Source organism: Monodelphis domestica, chromosome 4 (genome assembly GCF_027887165.1).
Source record: "Monodelphis domestica isolate mMonDom1 chromosome 4, mMonDom1.pri, whole genome shotgun sequence".
NCBI classification, from domain to species: Eukaryota; Metazoa; Chordata; class Mammalia; order Didelphimorphia; family Didelphidae; genus Monodelphis; species Monodelphis domestica.
The window spans coordinates 218,986,286-219,001,863 of record NC_077230.1 but is presented as its reverse complement, the minus strand read 5'-3'; the positions used below and the strand labels follow the sequence as shown (position 1 = coordinate 219,001,863).

The 15,578-nt window shown below is 39.4% G+C and overlaps 1 non-coding gene across 1 annotated transcript; it reads left to right on the top strand.

The window, feature by feature from the left end:
• The first annotated feature begins 546 nt into the window (after positions 1-546).
• LOC130454134 (U6 spliceosomal RNA) lies at positions 547-650 on the top strand. Its single transcript, XR_008911817.1, has one exon. It is a non-coding gene; the product is annotated as a U6 spliceosomal RNA (small nuclear RNA).
• The last annotated feature ends 14,928 nt before the right edge of the window (positions 651-15,578 follow it).

Below are 15,578 nucleotides of genomic sequence, written 5' to 3'. Positions count from 1 at the left end.
CTCTGCCAACCTCAAAGAACGATGTAAACATCAGCGATCATCATCATTTATATTATTAACTGAAATGTTTTTCTGGGCAGCTTTCTGCTCATCCTTCAAGACCTACTTCAAGTCACATGGGACTCATGAAGCTTTTTATAACTTCTCCAGGCCAAGAAATCTTGCCTTTCACTGACATCTTTGCCCTCTGTTGTCTCTACCCTTCATTTGGCTTGAATCACATGCTACTTGCAAGGGAGTAGAGAAAAAGTTTGGAGGATAATGGGAAGATCAGGAAGCAGGCGATGGGAGGGGGAAAGTTCTTAAACATACGGAAGAAATTCCTAGTTATGTTTCTGATTTACAACCTCAACCAAAACCCAACCCAGAAGTTTGGGATGTTAAGTTTCCAAAGGAAAAGAATTTGAAGCAGTGTTGTTAAAAAAAATCTTATACAAATGGGGGGAGGGATGGAAATCTGGAAATGTATTACCCACATGTGATTTAAAAAAAAATTTTCTAACCAAGGCAAGGAAATTAAAAAGTTTTCCCAGGATAACAAAGTTTGTGCTTGCTTCGGAAGTACATATACTAAAATTTGCCCAATCCAGAGAATATTAGCATGTCCCCTGCTCAAGGATGACACACAGAATGACAAAATTTCAGTTGCTGGAGGTGCTATTACATTAAAAATAAATTAATGGGGGGAGGGCCCTGGGTGGCTCAGGGAATTGAGAACCAGGATTAGAGATGGGAGGTTCTAGGTTTAAATCTGGCCTCAGATACTTCTTAGCTGTGTGACCCTGGGTAGGTCACTTAACCCCCATGGCCTAGCTCTTACCATTCTTCTGCGTTGGAACCAATATGCTGTATTGATTCTAAGATGGAAGGTAAGGGTTTAAAAAATTAAAATTAAAATAAATAAAAATAAAAAGTAACTAATTAATTAATGCATTCCCAGGGGTATCAATCTCATTTAGTGAAATGAAAAATTAAAGCTAAATGCAGTTCAGATGGTGTATATTGTGAATTTTAAAACTACTCCACCCTACTCGGACTGTACTTTAGAAGATCTGATTTACCTATTTCCTGATTAGTAACAATGGAGATACTTGGTCTAACAGAATCAAGTCTTGGGAACTCTACATTTCTCCACTCTGCTTAGTTTATCAAGGTCAGGAATGTCTGCACCATACTCAAGGATTAAGTATCTTAGAAAATGGCCTTCAACAGACATGTGCAGAAACAGGGACAGACCCCTGGGCTGTCCTAAGTTAGGCTAAGCTATCATTGGTACAGATGAGACGCAGGAAAGTGACACAAAACTGTCTATATAAGGCATGTGACTTCCTCTTTTCGCTCTTTTTTCCCAGAGAGGCATCTCTGGCTGGCAACGTGCTAAGTGTTCCAACATCTTGGTGTGGTGGCAGCTATTTGTCTGGGTTTTGGTGGTGAGTTTGCCTTTGAGCTAATTCAAGTTCAGGCATCTTGGCTGAGCCCTCTTGGAGTTCAAGCTGATTCCTTCCTCTTTTACTCTCCAAAACCTTACCTTCTAGAGCCTCTAATCTTCCCGCCTGGCACAAGTCAGGCAGGAGAAATCCTACACCATTTCCTCTCCCTTCTTCTAAAATTTCTTTCCACTATATTAATTAAATCACTATAAATTTCCAGACTGACTTGGGTAATTTTTTTGTTGTTCTTATTTGGGATATCCATGGCAACCAATAATTAATATAGTTTAGGTCACAACACTAAAATTATACTTTACAATAACTAGAATTCAGATGGTCTGTAATAGGAAAGGCACAATCTCTTTAGTTTGACTTAAGAACAGAATTATGAATGCCAGAAATAGGCAAATGATTGAAAAGACATTAAATAATTCAGTTAGTTTCAAAATTGCTTAGGAACAGGAATAATACAGGGTTTGTTTTTCACAACACAACAATCTCTCTATTCAGTAGGTGAGAGACAGTGAAGAATCAAAAAGGAACAGGCAGAAGAATGAAAAAGAAAGCCACTTTTATATACTATCTCCCTCACTGGCCTGAAATTCCCACCAATAATAGCATCAAACCTGGAAGCTTACTATAAGGAGCTATACCAGTCAATAAATATTTTTGAAGCATCTATATGTGACAACCAATATGTTAAAACAAACAAAAACCAGTCCTTGCCCTCAAAGTGCTTGTATTCTAAGAGAGGAGAGAGCAAGAAAGATTAGCATCCTTTGAAGTCCAGAGGTTGAACTATGAAAAACTGGCCTGCCTTGTGGCTGGTTTGTTGTCTTATTTTTGTCTAGATAATTCATTAAATTATATGAGCCACTTCATGATTGTCTCATGCTGGGTTCCTCATGTAAGATGATTGACTCGTTGGGAGCCACATCCCCTACAAGCTGCTGTAAAGCAAAGCTAGTAATGAATACTACATCAGCACAGACTAGCTGGATGGGAGTATTTTCAGTTTGCCTTTGGAAAAGCTGGGCATAAATTCTCATAAGAAAAATGGGATGCTGGGATGTTAGAGCTGGAAACAGAAAACAAAGAGGATAGAATGGATGTAGAACCAGGAAACTGCTGTGCACCTGGGTTTAATTCCCTGTGTTTGTAACAGGAAGCTTTTGTCAAAAGGGACATATGTTGGGTTTGGGGTTTTTGTTCTTTGAAGTTGGAAGAGAAAGGCCCTGAAAGTGGGAAGGAGTTGTTTGTACTTCCCAAAAAGGAAGAATAGAAAGTAAAGTGGGTTAATGAAGCTTTTTTTTTAATGTACAGAAGAAACAAAAATTCAGAGATGAATAGGATAGTTTTGAAGCTAATGAGCTGTACTTTATTATGTACTTGAATTTTTAAATTCAATTTTTAAACATTTTAAATTAATTCAAATTAATTTCAAATGAATTCAAATTTAATTTAAATTAATTCAAATTTTACAATTTAAAATTCTGACACAGGCAGTCAATAAACATCTAGTAATTGCTTGCAGTTAACCAGTAGAGATAGGGATTTGAAAAAAGAAAGGCAGTCTCTACCCTCAAGGAATTTACAATCTAATGGGGGGGAAACAATAAATTAAAAAGAAGCTTGAAAAGGAGAACCTCTCCTCTCTACCTCCTTCTCCATCAGATGGGCAGAGTATATTGGTGAGGGAAGTACTAAGATTGATGTGATCTTGCAGGATGATGTAGTTCCTGGTGATAAGGTTCCTGGGGATATGATAGAGAAATACAAAGGGTAGGAAATGAATAGCTTTAAACACACACACACAAATATTTTCTATATACAAAGTAGAATAGAAAAAGGTCATATATAAAGCCACCAATATCTACTGCATCTAGTTTGTTGTTTTTGTAAGATGAGCTGTCCTGTTTATCTGTTCTCTTTAGAACATTCTTTTCTCTTTTGTGTATTTTTAAATGTTCCAATAACCTTTCTATTTTTTTGACAGTGCTATGACTTATTCTCCCACCTCTCCAGTCCTCCCACCAAAAAGGAAAAAAAAAGAAAACCAAAACTTTTGTAACCAATAAACATAGTCAAGCAAAATATCTCCACAATGTGTCATTTGGCAACTTGAGTTAATCAACTCTCCATCAGAAGGTGAGAAGTATGCTTTCTAATTAACTGATCCCCTAGAGCAGTGTTGGTGAAGGTTTTCAAGTTCATGTGCCCAAACTGCAACTTCAAGCTGCCTGTGAACCCCCCCTGCATTACCTTAGACAGCAGAAGGAGGAAGTGCTCGCTTTGGGCAGCTGGACAGAGGGGCAGAGCATGCACAAAATGTCCTTGGGCATTAGGAAGAAGGGGAATGGAGCAGCCGGGGCTGGCATGTGTGCCAATACTTCCTCCATGCTGCTCTTTGATCATTGCATTGATCTGAGTTTTTCAGCCTTTCATAGTTGTTTTCCTCTACAAAGTTACTATATAAAGTGTCATCCTGGTTTTACTCCACATGTAATCAGGTCATACAGATCTTCCCAGTTTTTTCTGAAATTGCCCCTGTCATAATTTTTTATGGCAAACAGCAATAGCAACATTTACATAGGGCATTAAGGTTGGTAGAACACTTATAAAATATTATCTCATTTCATCCTCACAATAACCCAAAGAAGTAGGCCCTTTTATTTTGTTGTTGTCCAACTCTTCATGTTATGTCCAACTCCTTGTAACCCCATTTTGGGGTGTTCTTGGCAAAAATATTAGAGTGGTTTGCTATTTCCTTCTCCAACTTATTTTACAGATGAGGAAACTGAGGCAAATGGGGTCAAGTGACTTTCCCAGGGTCATACAGCTAGGACGTGTTTGAGTTCAGATTTGAACTCAGTTCCTCCAAACTCCAGGTGTGACTCTCACCACTGTGCTACCTAGCTGCCCCTAGAAGTCCCTATTTTCAAGGTGGGAGCAGCCAAAGGCAAAGAGCGCTTTCAAAATTCACAAAGAATATTCCATTTTGAAGTTGACAAAATTGAAGCAAAGACTTTGAGGAATTATTTATTTAATGAGCTGAATTTATTGAACATCAGTTATGAGCCATTTGCTTCCTTTGAAAGTTCCACAAGTGGCTGGTGTAATTCTCACTGTTCCTTTTAGTGTATGAAGATAGGAAATTATGCTGGAAATGTTCTTCTCCTACAATTCACAAATAGCAGATTAAGTAAGGGAACATACTTACAACCTTACAACCCTGGAAGCTTGGGAGGAGACATGAAACATGCGTGGGCTTTGGGTGTTGGGAATTGCTGCTGCTGAATTCCCTTGATATAACAAGACTTGCTATTTTAAGAGAAATGTTCTTGTTCTTAAAAGAAAAACAAACAAACAAACAAAAATATTCATTCCCCCAGATACAGGGGGGGAAAAAAGGTTTGTGTTGAAGTTGGATAAACTAGTGAGAAAACACCAAGAATCAAGTTCCAGAAAGAAGATTTATTGAAAAGGAGGAATGACAGGGACAGCTAAGTTCTGAGTTCAAATTTGGTCTCAAATACTTCCTGGCTGTGTGACCCCGGGCTAATCACTTCACCGCCATTGCCTAGCCCATATCAATCTTCTGTGATTCTAAGATGGAAAGTAAAGGTCTGTTTCCTTGTTTTTTAATGGAAGGAAGAGATGATAGGATATACCTGAAAAACAGAGTCCAGGCAAGCCTTTTGAGATCAGAGAGCAAAGTGTGAAGATCTTGGCCTCTGGTCTTTGAATGTGCAAAAAGAGGCAAATAGGTGGCTCAATGGAGAGAGACCAAGGTCTGGAGTTGGGAGGACCAGACTTCAAATGTGGCCTCAGACACTTCCAAGTTGTGTGCCCGTAGGCAAGTCATTCAATCCCAGTTACCTAGCCCTTCTTGCTCTTCTGCTTTGGAACAGATGCTTACATTGATCCTAACATAGAAAGTAAACGGTTAACATTTTTTTCTTAATAAAAAAAAAGAAAAAATTGGACTGTGTTGTATGTCCCTGCTCACCCTACAAAATCAGGATCCACGCAACACAAAGAAGAGAACTTTAAGGCACTAAAATGGACATTTAATAAAAATAATATTAAAAATGCATTTTTCAGTGCTTTCCTCTATGTGTGCCCCAGATAGATGCTTACTTTGACCAGTCCCAACTCTGCCAAAAAGGATAGGTTAGTGCATTAAGCCTATTCCTAGCCCTGTGCTTGCTCTTGCATGCCTCCGAGGGAGACCTGAGCCTGGGGGAGGGGGGGGGGGCGCAATGGAAGGGACTTACTTGAGTTGGTTCCATATACTTTGTCCACTGGGCCACCTAGCTAGATTTGGTCATTTAACAGTTTCTCAGGAGAGACCATGGAGAGAGGGTTTCCAGGAAGGTGGGAGAGAGAGGGGAAGACTTTGGAATGGCAGACAAACATGGGAAACCGACCCCATTGTGTTCCTGGGCTGACCTAACAAATCATATGTATTATAGTATTGTTATGTTACATATTATAAAAAATAAAATAAAATAAAATTACTTCTGTGGAGAGATGTCTGGGGGCATGTGAGAATTCTGCCTGTTTGGACACCTGTCTAAACTAGCAAAAAGTTTGAATTGGGATAATGATAAATGAATAAAAATGATTTGACAGGTTTGAGCCCATGACACAATGACACAGGTAACAATATTAATATTTGCCACACCTACTTCTGGAATTTTGTACCTAACAAATACATAATATGTGAAAATGAGACCTTTGGCTTTCACTTTATCCAGTTTTCTTTACAATGTATGAGGAAATATAGCACAGGGAAAGCTGTATGCCTCTCTGTTACTTAATTGGAGAAACATTTCTGACCTGCAGAAAGACCTCATCAATTCAGGATGACTTTGAGAAACCACCTGAATTAGTAAAAAAAAAAAAAAATCCATTTTTTTGAATGGAAAAAAATACCCTTTTTTTTTTCTTCTGAAAATGCAACAGCCAATCATGGCTAACCAACATAGAAATTTTGAATAGCTCTGTTTCTTACTTAGGTTAATTCTCCCTTCCTTGGGCAGCCTGGTGTGAACTTTAGATTTATTCTACCCTGCTTAGTCTAACAAACAGGAATGTCTACACCCCTACTTAATGATTAAGAATTGAGAAGGATGGCCTATGACAGACATGTTCTAGCAAATGACAAATCAGAAACAACTGACAGACCCCTGGGCTGTCCTAAGTCAAGCTTAACCTACCATTAGTACATGTGAGATGCAGGAAAGTGATGTAAAAATGGTCTATATATTTCACGTCACTTCCTCTCTCTGCCACTTTTTGAGGAGAGGTGGCTCTGGCGGCAGTGTGCTGAGCATCTTGGCATCTTGGCGTGGTGGCAGCTATTGTCTGGGTTTGGTGGTGAGAGTCCTTGATACACTACTGGGGAAGCTTAGTAACCTAGTTCAGATGAGGCGTCTTCTCTGAGCTCTCTTGGAGTTTAGGCTGATTCTTTTCTCCTTTACCTTCCAAAACACTATCCTCTTAGGAAAGCCTCTAATCTTCTGAAAAGACCTTGTGGAGGAGGTCTTTGAACTCCCCCTGGCACAGGCCAAGTGGGAGAAATCCTATACCCTTTTCCTATCTCTTCTCCTTAATTTTTTCCTTCTATATTAATTAAACCACCATAAAATTTCCAAATTGACTTGGGTATTTTATTTGGGATACCTTCCCTGATGACCAATTAAATTTAGATTAAGTCACAACCCTAAAATTTCCCCTTACACTGGTAAGTCTCCCTCTCCCAATGGCTTACCATATTGGTGCCAGACTTAATGTGAACATCTAATTGGCTTCAGTCCTGTTGAAAAAAAAACAACTGTCTTTAGTCCCCACTTCAAAAATCCTGAATTCTCAGCATCCTCAATACCAGGAATTATAGGCATGCACCACCTCATTTGATCCTTACCAAATTCTTTTTTAAAGAAATACAATTGTACTTCCTTAAAACAAGGATTCCCAAACTGAAGTACAAAGGGCATAAAAAGCTTTTCAATGGGGGTATAGGATATATTTTTAAAATAACTACCTTATCCCACTAAAATATTTCAAAAGTAATAAGTTGGAGAAAGCTAGGTAGCTCAGTGGATTGAGAGCCAGTCCTAGAGATAGGAAGTCCTTTGTTCAAATGTGACCTCAGATATTTCTTAGCTGTGTGACCCTGGATAAATCACTTAACCCCTGTTGCCTAGCCCTTGCCACTCTCCTGTCTTGGAACTAACACACAGTATTGATTTGAAAATGGAAAGAAAGGATTAAAAAAAAGTAATGAGTTACCAGTGGGGAGAAAAATAGAGGTTAAAGAGAGAACAGTGAGGAAGTAGGGCAGCGTGAGAAAGGGAGAGTAAGAAGAGAAGAGTATTAGAACAGTATGAAAAATTTGTAAGTGATCATTGAAGGAATAATTTCTACTGCAAAAAAACCAAGTGAATTCTGGATACCAAATCATCTTCATATTGGGCTAGGAAAAAAATCGGCAGCAACCCAGAGGAATGATAAACTGATTGATTTCCACAGAAGTCAATAATTCCAAATTGATTTCTGATCTATAAAGTTACAATACTTGGAGTGTACCATCTTACCAAATGTTCTTGAAGTACTTTAATTCCATTCATAGAAAATTTATCTCTATTTATCATGATTCTTAGTTCTGTTTTCAAATCAAATTCAGAGCAAGAAACAAACTGGAAAATAAAAATCTCTCTTTTTAAAAAAGTATACTGGTAATAAAATTGTGTATTGACAAGAAATAGAATCAAAGATCTCATTTATTTACTTTCCTGTGTTCTGATTAACATTGAACAGTTTTATGATACTAAAATATTTTGTAGAGAATAGTTTCCTTTATAAAAATAATCTTATTATATTTCCTATGTGCATAGTAAATTCTAGAATTTGTTTCATTTCATATTAAACATGGAATATGGAGAATGGGGACCAGGAATGGTTGGGAACACTTGCTTTAAAATATAGAAAGTGACAGAAATAATCTAGTTTTACTTAATAGAGTTACTTGAGGTAAAGGAGCAAAGAGTAGATTTGCTTTAATTTTTTAAAAAATTCTAATTCTAGCTCTTTAACTCCCAGGAGTTTGTGATCTAATGATCATCCTCTATAACCAGGGGTTCTTAACCTGAAGTCAGATTTTCCTGTAATTAATTAACTTGTATGAGAAAAAAAATCATCTTCATTTTCACTAATCTTTGGTTTCTTTTGTAATCCTTTGTACTTTATTTTATGAATTTAAAAGCATCATTTTGAGAAAAAGCTTCACCAGACCAACAAGGGAGTCTGGTACACAAAAGATCAAAAGAGCCTTTGTATACGAAGACAGCTTCCAAAATGAATACATGTACAAAAAACCCTTTCTTCTTCTAAGTTACCTGCATAAGGACATTGTCTTGTGTGTTATAAATAAACTCCATCATCATCAATCAATAAGCAAGTATTTGTTAAGTGCCTACTATGTGCCAGGAGCTGTATCAAATGCTGGATTGTGTCATAAAGGTATTCTAAATCAATAGTGTCAAACTCAAATAGAAAATGGGGGCCATTAAACCATTCTTAAATATCCTACTTGGTTTTACAATGAACTATAATCTAATTTGCTACATTTTAATTTATTTTATTAAATATTTCTGAATTACATTTTAATCTGGTTCTGACTGGACTTGGGAATGTCACAGACCACAGAAAGTCACCAGTTTTGCTACAAAGACTGAGGCTTGTCCAGCTCTGCACCCATCCCAGTTCTGATTCACCATTAGCTCCATCCCTCCATCTCAAGAAGGTTTTCATTTTTGTGGCATTTTTTATCCATCCTTTTCCTCCGAAAGTTGAGAGTACGTGGATAATCCCAACTTCTTCTCTTTCCTTCCCTGCCCTCATCACCACATCAAGTCAGCTAGTCAAACCATCAGGGCAGCTCTGGTTTTACTTGTATCAAATCCTGATGGATAGCACACAGCCTGCATCTGATAAGGTCTGTTCTTTTAGAACTAATTATACTCAGAAACATTTTTTTTTCAGCTAAAGTTCTATTTTTTTAAAAAAACTCTTACCTTCCATCTTGGAGTCAATATTGGGTATTGGTTCCAAGGCAGAAAAGCAGTAAGGGCTAGGCAATGGGGGTTAAGTGATTTGTCCAGGGTCACACAGCTGGGAAGTGTCTGAGGCCAGATGTGAACCCAGGACCTCCCATCTCTAGGCCTGACTCTCAATCCACTGAGCCACCCAGCTGCCTCCTAAAGTTCTATTTTGATAGAACCTAATTCACGACATTAAAGTTATATCAATATTTCTATCATTGTGTTTCCTTGCTAAGGGATTTGCAGGAAACTTATCATGGTTTCCTGTTGTCTAAATTCCTTTGCCTGGTTTTCAAGGCCTCCCATAATCCTGCCCCATCCTCCCTATCCAACCTTATTTTCCTCTGCATTCTACACCCTCCATTATAGTCAGTTGGGTATCCTGTCACAAACCATGTTTATTCATGCTTTCTTATCTTTGTGCCTTCAAAAAAATGTTTATTTTTATTCTGAACTCAAATATCCCCCCCCCCAAATTAGTATTTACATATACAAAACAGAACAGGAAAAGGATTCTACATGTAGCAGCGAACCTCTGTTTTGTACAGCTTGTTTTTTGTTCTGGTTTGTTTGAATTCTAGAATAAATTCAACATGTAACTTTGAAGGCTATTCTTCTTATCTGGGCTTCCTTCTACTCTTTTAAAAGTATGCGTTTGTAGCACCCTCCTCTGGATTGCTTCCACAGTTGCTACCTGCACTGGCAAGAAAAGCCCCCAAAGGACAATGAACCACTCCTCTCAAGATTTTATCATCTGGTAACCTAGAGGGAGAGGGTTTACTTCTGAACCCCTATCCAATAGGCAACTCAGTACTGATCATTCCACTGATATAGTTTAGCTGATTGAATAATTAATTAAATTCTAATTCCACTGATATAATTAAAGGGTAATTTACCAATATGGCACAAGGACAGAAGTGACAGAAACATTCTCTCCCACCAAAAAACACCCCTGAAAGGCACTCAATGATCTTGTGACCAAGTCCTTAGGGAGGGTGGACTCAAATTTAAAGCCCAACATTAGTCCGGTATGCGTGTGGGGAATTCGTGGGGCTGAAGGTACCTGGAATCTCTAGCCTTAGGAGTCTTTTTCTCCCTTTATAGAACATCCATTAAACTCTATTCAGGGAATTCATTGTGTTGGGGAGGGATGAGCTGCTCCCCTTCTGGGTCGGGCTGCTCCCAAGATGTAAAGGCTTGACTAGCAGGTCAATCTACTGTTGGACTGACTGGGCCATGCAGGGCACTTGACTCCACTCTCTGCTACCACCTTCAGTTGCTGAGGGACCCTCAGATGCCTCTTCTAACTCAGTAAGCTTACAAGTCTGTAACCTGGTCACTTCCATTCACCTAAGAGCAGGAAAGAATAAATTAAAAAGAAGAAGGCATCGCATGCAAGGGGACAGATGATAGCTAGATGAGGGGGAAATACACAGTAAGATGCCTTGCCCACCCATCTGGCAGATCATACCATTCCTCCTCGCTTAAAAGCCTGTTGGGGGGAGGGGGGAGGGAGAGATTGAGAGAGAGAGAGACAGAGAGAAAGACAGAGAGACAGAGATGGAAAGAGAGAGACAGGGAGGGAGAAAGAGAGAGAGAGAGATGGAGAGACGGGGGGGGGGAGAGAGAAAGACAGAAAGACAGAAAGACAGAAAGAAAGAAAGAAAGAAAGAAAGAAAGAAAGAAAGAAAGAAAGAAAGAAAGAAAGAAAGAAAGAAAGAAAGAAAGGAAGGAAGGAAGAAAGGAAGGAAGGAAGGAAGGAAGAAGGAAAGAAAGAAAGAGGAAGAAAGAAAGAAGGAAAGAAAGAAAGAGAGAGAGAGATCATACCTTCAAACATTTTCTATTTCTGGATCTTCCTCTATTGAGACATTGTTTAATTGATTCCTGAGCCATTTAGGTTTTCATCACTTTACAATATGGATCCCTGAGGCATCTGGCCCAAAATAGGATCTTCAAAGTTCTATTGATGGAACCAGCCAATGAATATGCTCTGTATAACCCACCAGCTGGGACAAATCTAAGCATCCTCTAAAGATAGGATGTTCCCATTTTATTTCAATAACTCTTTTTCTTTTTGTTCCTTTTTTGCTTTATAATTAAGAGTTCTATTACTATCCTCTCTCTTTCCAACTTCCCTTCCCCAAATTTGAAAAAGGAGAAAAAAAAAGACCCTTGTAACTAATATACATAGCAAAGAAAATTAATTGCTATAGTGACTGTGTCCAAAAATGTGTATGTTATTCTGTACCTTGAGTTCATCACTTCTTTGTAAAGAAGTAGATAACATATCTCATTCTTGGTCTGCTGGAAATATGGTTATTACATTGGTTAGAATTCCTAAATCTTTCAAAGTTGTTGTTTCTTTAAAAAAAAAATACCTTACCTTCTGTCTTGGAATGAATACTGTATGTTGATTCCAAGACAAAAGAGTGGTAAAGGCTCAGCAATGGGGACTAAGTGACTTGTCTAGAGTCACACAGTTAAGAAGTATCTGAGACCAAATTTGAACCCAGGACCTAGCATCTTTAGACCTGGCTTTCAATCCACTGAACCACTCAGCTGTCCCTAAAGTTGTTCTTTTTTACAATATTGTTAAGACATAAATTGTTCTTGGAATTCTCACTTTACCATGCATCAGTTGATACAAATCTCAAATTTCTTAGAAATTGTCCCTTTCTATCTCTTCTTACTATACAATAACATTTCATTTCATTTATAAAAATAATCATCACCAGTACTTTTGTTATGCTTTAAGGTTTACAAAGCATTTTACATGTGTTCATATATGGCATATAATTTGTTCTGCCTTCTTCAAGGGCACTCCTTTTACTTTCTAGATCTTTGCTATAACAAAAATAGCTTCTCTATATATTTTTGTATATTTGAGTCACTTCCCTCTTTCTTTAATATCTTTGGGACTTATATTTGCTTTTACTGTTTCCCCATCCATAATTATCTTGTTATTTTCCCTTTATTCATACCCAACCTTCCTCCCACACACCTTGATATGAGACTGAGCTCAAGCCTCACACCATCAAACCTTCTCTGACCACTTTAGTTTTCATTGATATTCCTCTTCTCTAAAGTGCATTGTCAACCTTATATAATACAATTAAGTATTGGCTATCATTATTTGTTCCTTTCTTCATAGACCTGACAAAGGTGTTCGACATAGTGAACAGGGATGCATTGTGGGTGATCCTCAGCAAGCTCAGTTGCCCAGCAAAATTTGTCAAACTGATCCAGCTCTTTCATGTCGACATGACAGGGGAAGTCCTATCTGGTGGAGAGACTTCCGATCGCTTCAACATCTCCAATGGCGTGAAACAAGGCTGTGTCCTCGCTCTGGTACTATTCAACCTATTTTTCACCCAAGTATTATGACATGCTGTGATGGATCTAGACCTGGGCATCTACATCAAATACCGACTGGATGGCTCACTATTTGACCTTTGCCGCCTGACTGCAAAAACAAAGACAACAGAGAGACTCATCCTGGAAGCTCTCTTCGCAGATGACTGTGCTCTCATGGCCCACCAAGAAAATCATCTCCAAACCATTGTGGACAGGTTCTCTACCGCAACAAAACTGTTTGGCCTGACTATCAGCCTCAGCAAAACAGAGGTGCTGTTCCAACCTGCACCAGGGAGGCCAACGAACCAGCCATGCATTACAATTGACGGCACGCAGCTTTCTAATGTCAACACCTTCAAGTACCTGGGCAGCACCATTGCCAACTGACGGGTCCCTAGACCACGAGATCAATGCCAGGATCCAAAAGGCCAGCCAGGCACTCGGGTGGCTGTGCTCTAAAGTCCTCCAACACAGAGGTGTAAGCACTGCGACGAAGCTCAAAGTGTACAACGCAGTGGTCCTCAGCTCGCTCCTGTACAGTTGTGAGACACGGACACTGTACCGGAAGCACATGAAGCAGCTGGAGCAATTCCACCAAAGCTCCCTCCAGTTAATCATGAGGATCCAATGGCAGGACCGAATCACCGGGAAGTCCTCGACAGAGCCAACTCCACCAGCATCAAACCAAACCCAGCTACGATGGTCTGGACATGTCATTCGCATGGACCCACAGCGAATACCAAGACAGGTATTCTATGGGGAACTGTCAGCTGGACTCAGGAAACAAGGCCAATCAAAGAAAAGATTCAAGGATCAGCTAAAGTCCAACTTGAAGTGGGCTGGCATGACACCAAAGCAACTAGAACTCGCTGCCTCTGACAGAAGCAGCTGGCGAACCCACATTAACCATGCCGCCACCACCTTTGAAGATGAGTGACGTCGACGTCTTGCCGCTGTGCGTGAACGCCGACACCAGGCCACAACTGCACCTCCCGTAACAACTGGCGTCCCAGGCCCCATGTGCCACAAACTGTGCGCCTCAGCCTTTGGACTCCAAAGCCACATGAGGGTACACCGTAGATGAAACTGCACAAAGATAATCGTCATTCTCGGTCACTAAAAGACTACTATATACAGATTTGAGGTTGGAAAGGGCCTTAGACACCATTTGATCCAACCCCCTCATTTTATGGATGAGGACACTGAGGCCCAGACACGTTAAATGATTAAGCCATATAGATACCAAGGGACAGAGCTGGTATTTGAAATAAACTCCCTTGGATGTAAATCCATCTCTCTTTCTATGGTATATGCTGTGCCCTACATCCTATTCTCTTTCCCACTGTATAGTTTTGGCATCATTAAGCTCACTCAGTAATTTAGCACTTAGAATCACTGAATTTAAAAGTGAGAAGGTTGGGGGCAGCTGGGTGGCTCAGGGAATTGAGAGCCTGACCTATATATGGGAGGTCCTGGGTTCAAATCTGGCCTCAACTACTTCCTAGCTATGTGACCGTGGGCAAATCACTTGACTTCCATTGCCTAGCCCTTATGACCCTTCTGCCTTAGAACCATTACATAGTATTGATTCCAAGACAGAAGGTAAGGGTTTAGAAAATAAAAATAAAAATGAGAAGGTTCCTTTGAGATCATCTAGTATAATCTTCTCACTTTACAGATGAAGAAATTGAGGCCTGGAAACATGTATAAAGGCTTCCATGAGAGTCTGTGCCGAATTTGAACCCATGTCAGAAGGCAGAAGAGCAGTAAAGGCTAGGCAATGGGGGTTAAGTGACTTGTCCAGGATCACACAGCTGGGAAGTGTCTGAGGCCAGATTTGAACCTGGGACCTCCCATCTTTGGGTCTGGCTCTCAGTCCACTGAGCGACTGAGATTATTTTACTCTGCATCAGTTCATACAAGTCTCTCCATGCTTCTCTGCATTCATCATATGGGATATTTCCTACAGCAGAGTAATATATTCATTACATTCAGGTACTATGATTTCCTTAGCCATTCCCTAATCAAAAGGTACTACTTTGCTTCCTGTTCTTTGCTACTACAAAAGAAGTGTAAATAGCTGTAAATATTTTGGCATATATGGGGGGTGTAATATTTAAATGAATATCAATAACTCCAAACATGACATTTTATACAAGTTATTAATAATCACTTGAAGTAGAAGAAATAAAAAAGGAGAAATACAAAGCTTAAGTATGACCATGTGAGTAAATTTTCCTGCCAAGCAATCCCCCCAGCCTCCACAGCCTGGATCAGAGAAGAAGAGAGAGAGGGACAGGTTACATGAAAATACATCTTCCTTACATAGCAACCTAAGTACACAAATGGGATGCTGGGTAAGATAGTTCTGGGGAGCAAATTCCATTTACACAGGTGTTTCTTCTTATTAATGACTCCCTTAGGGTATATGCCTCAGAGGCATCTCTGGTATTACCCATTTATTTTAACTCATCTTTTTTGTGTGAATAGAGTTTGATGCAAATCTAGTATAAAATAATATTCATTCAAATTCACTTTTTTTTAATCCCTTACCTTCTGCCTTGGAATCAAGTAGTAAGGGCTAGGCAATGGGGGTTAAGTGACTTGCCCAGGGTCACATAGCTAGGAAATGTCTGAGGCCAGATTTGAACCTAGGACCTCCCATCTGTAGGCTGGGCTCTCAGTT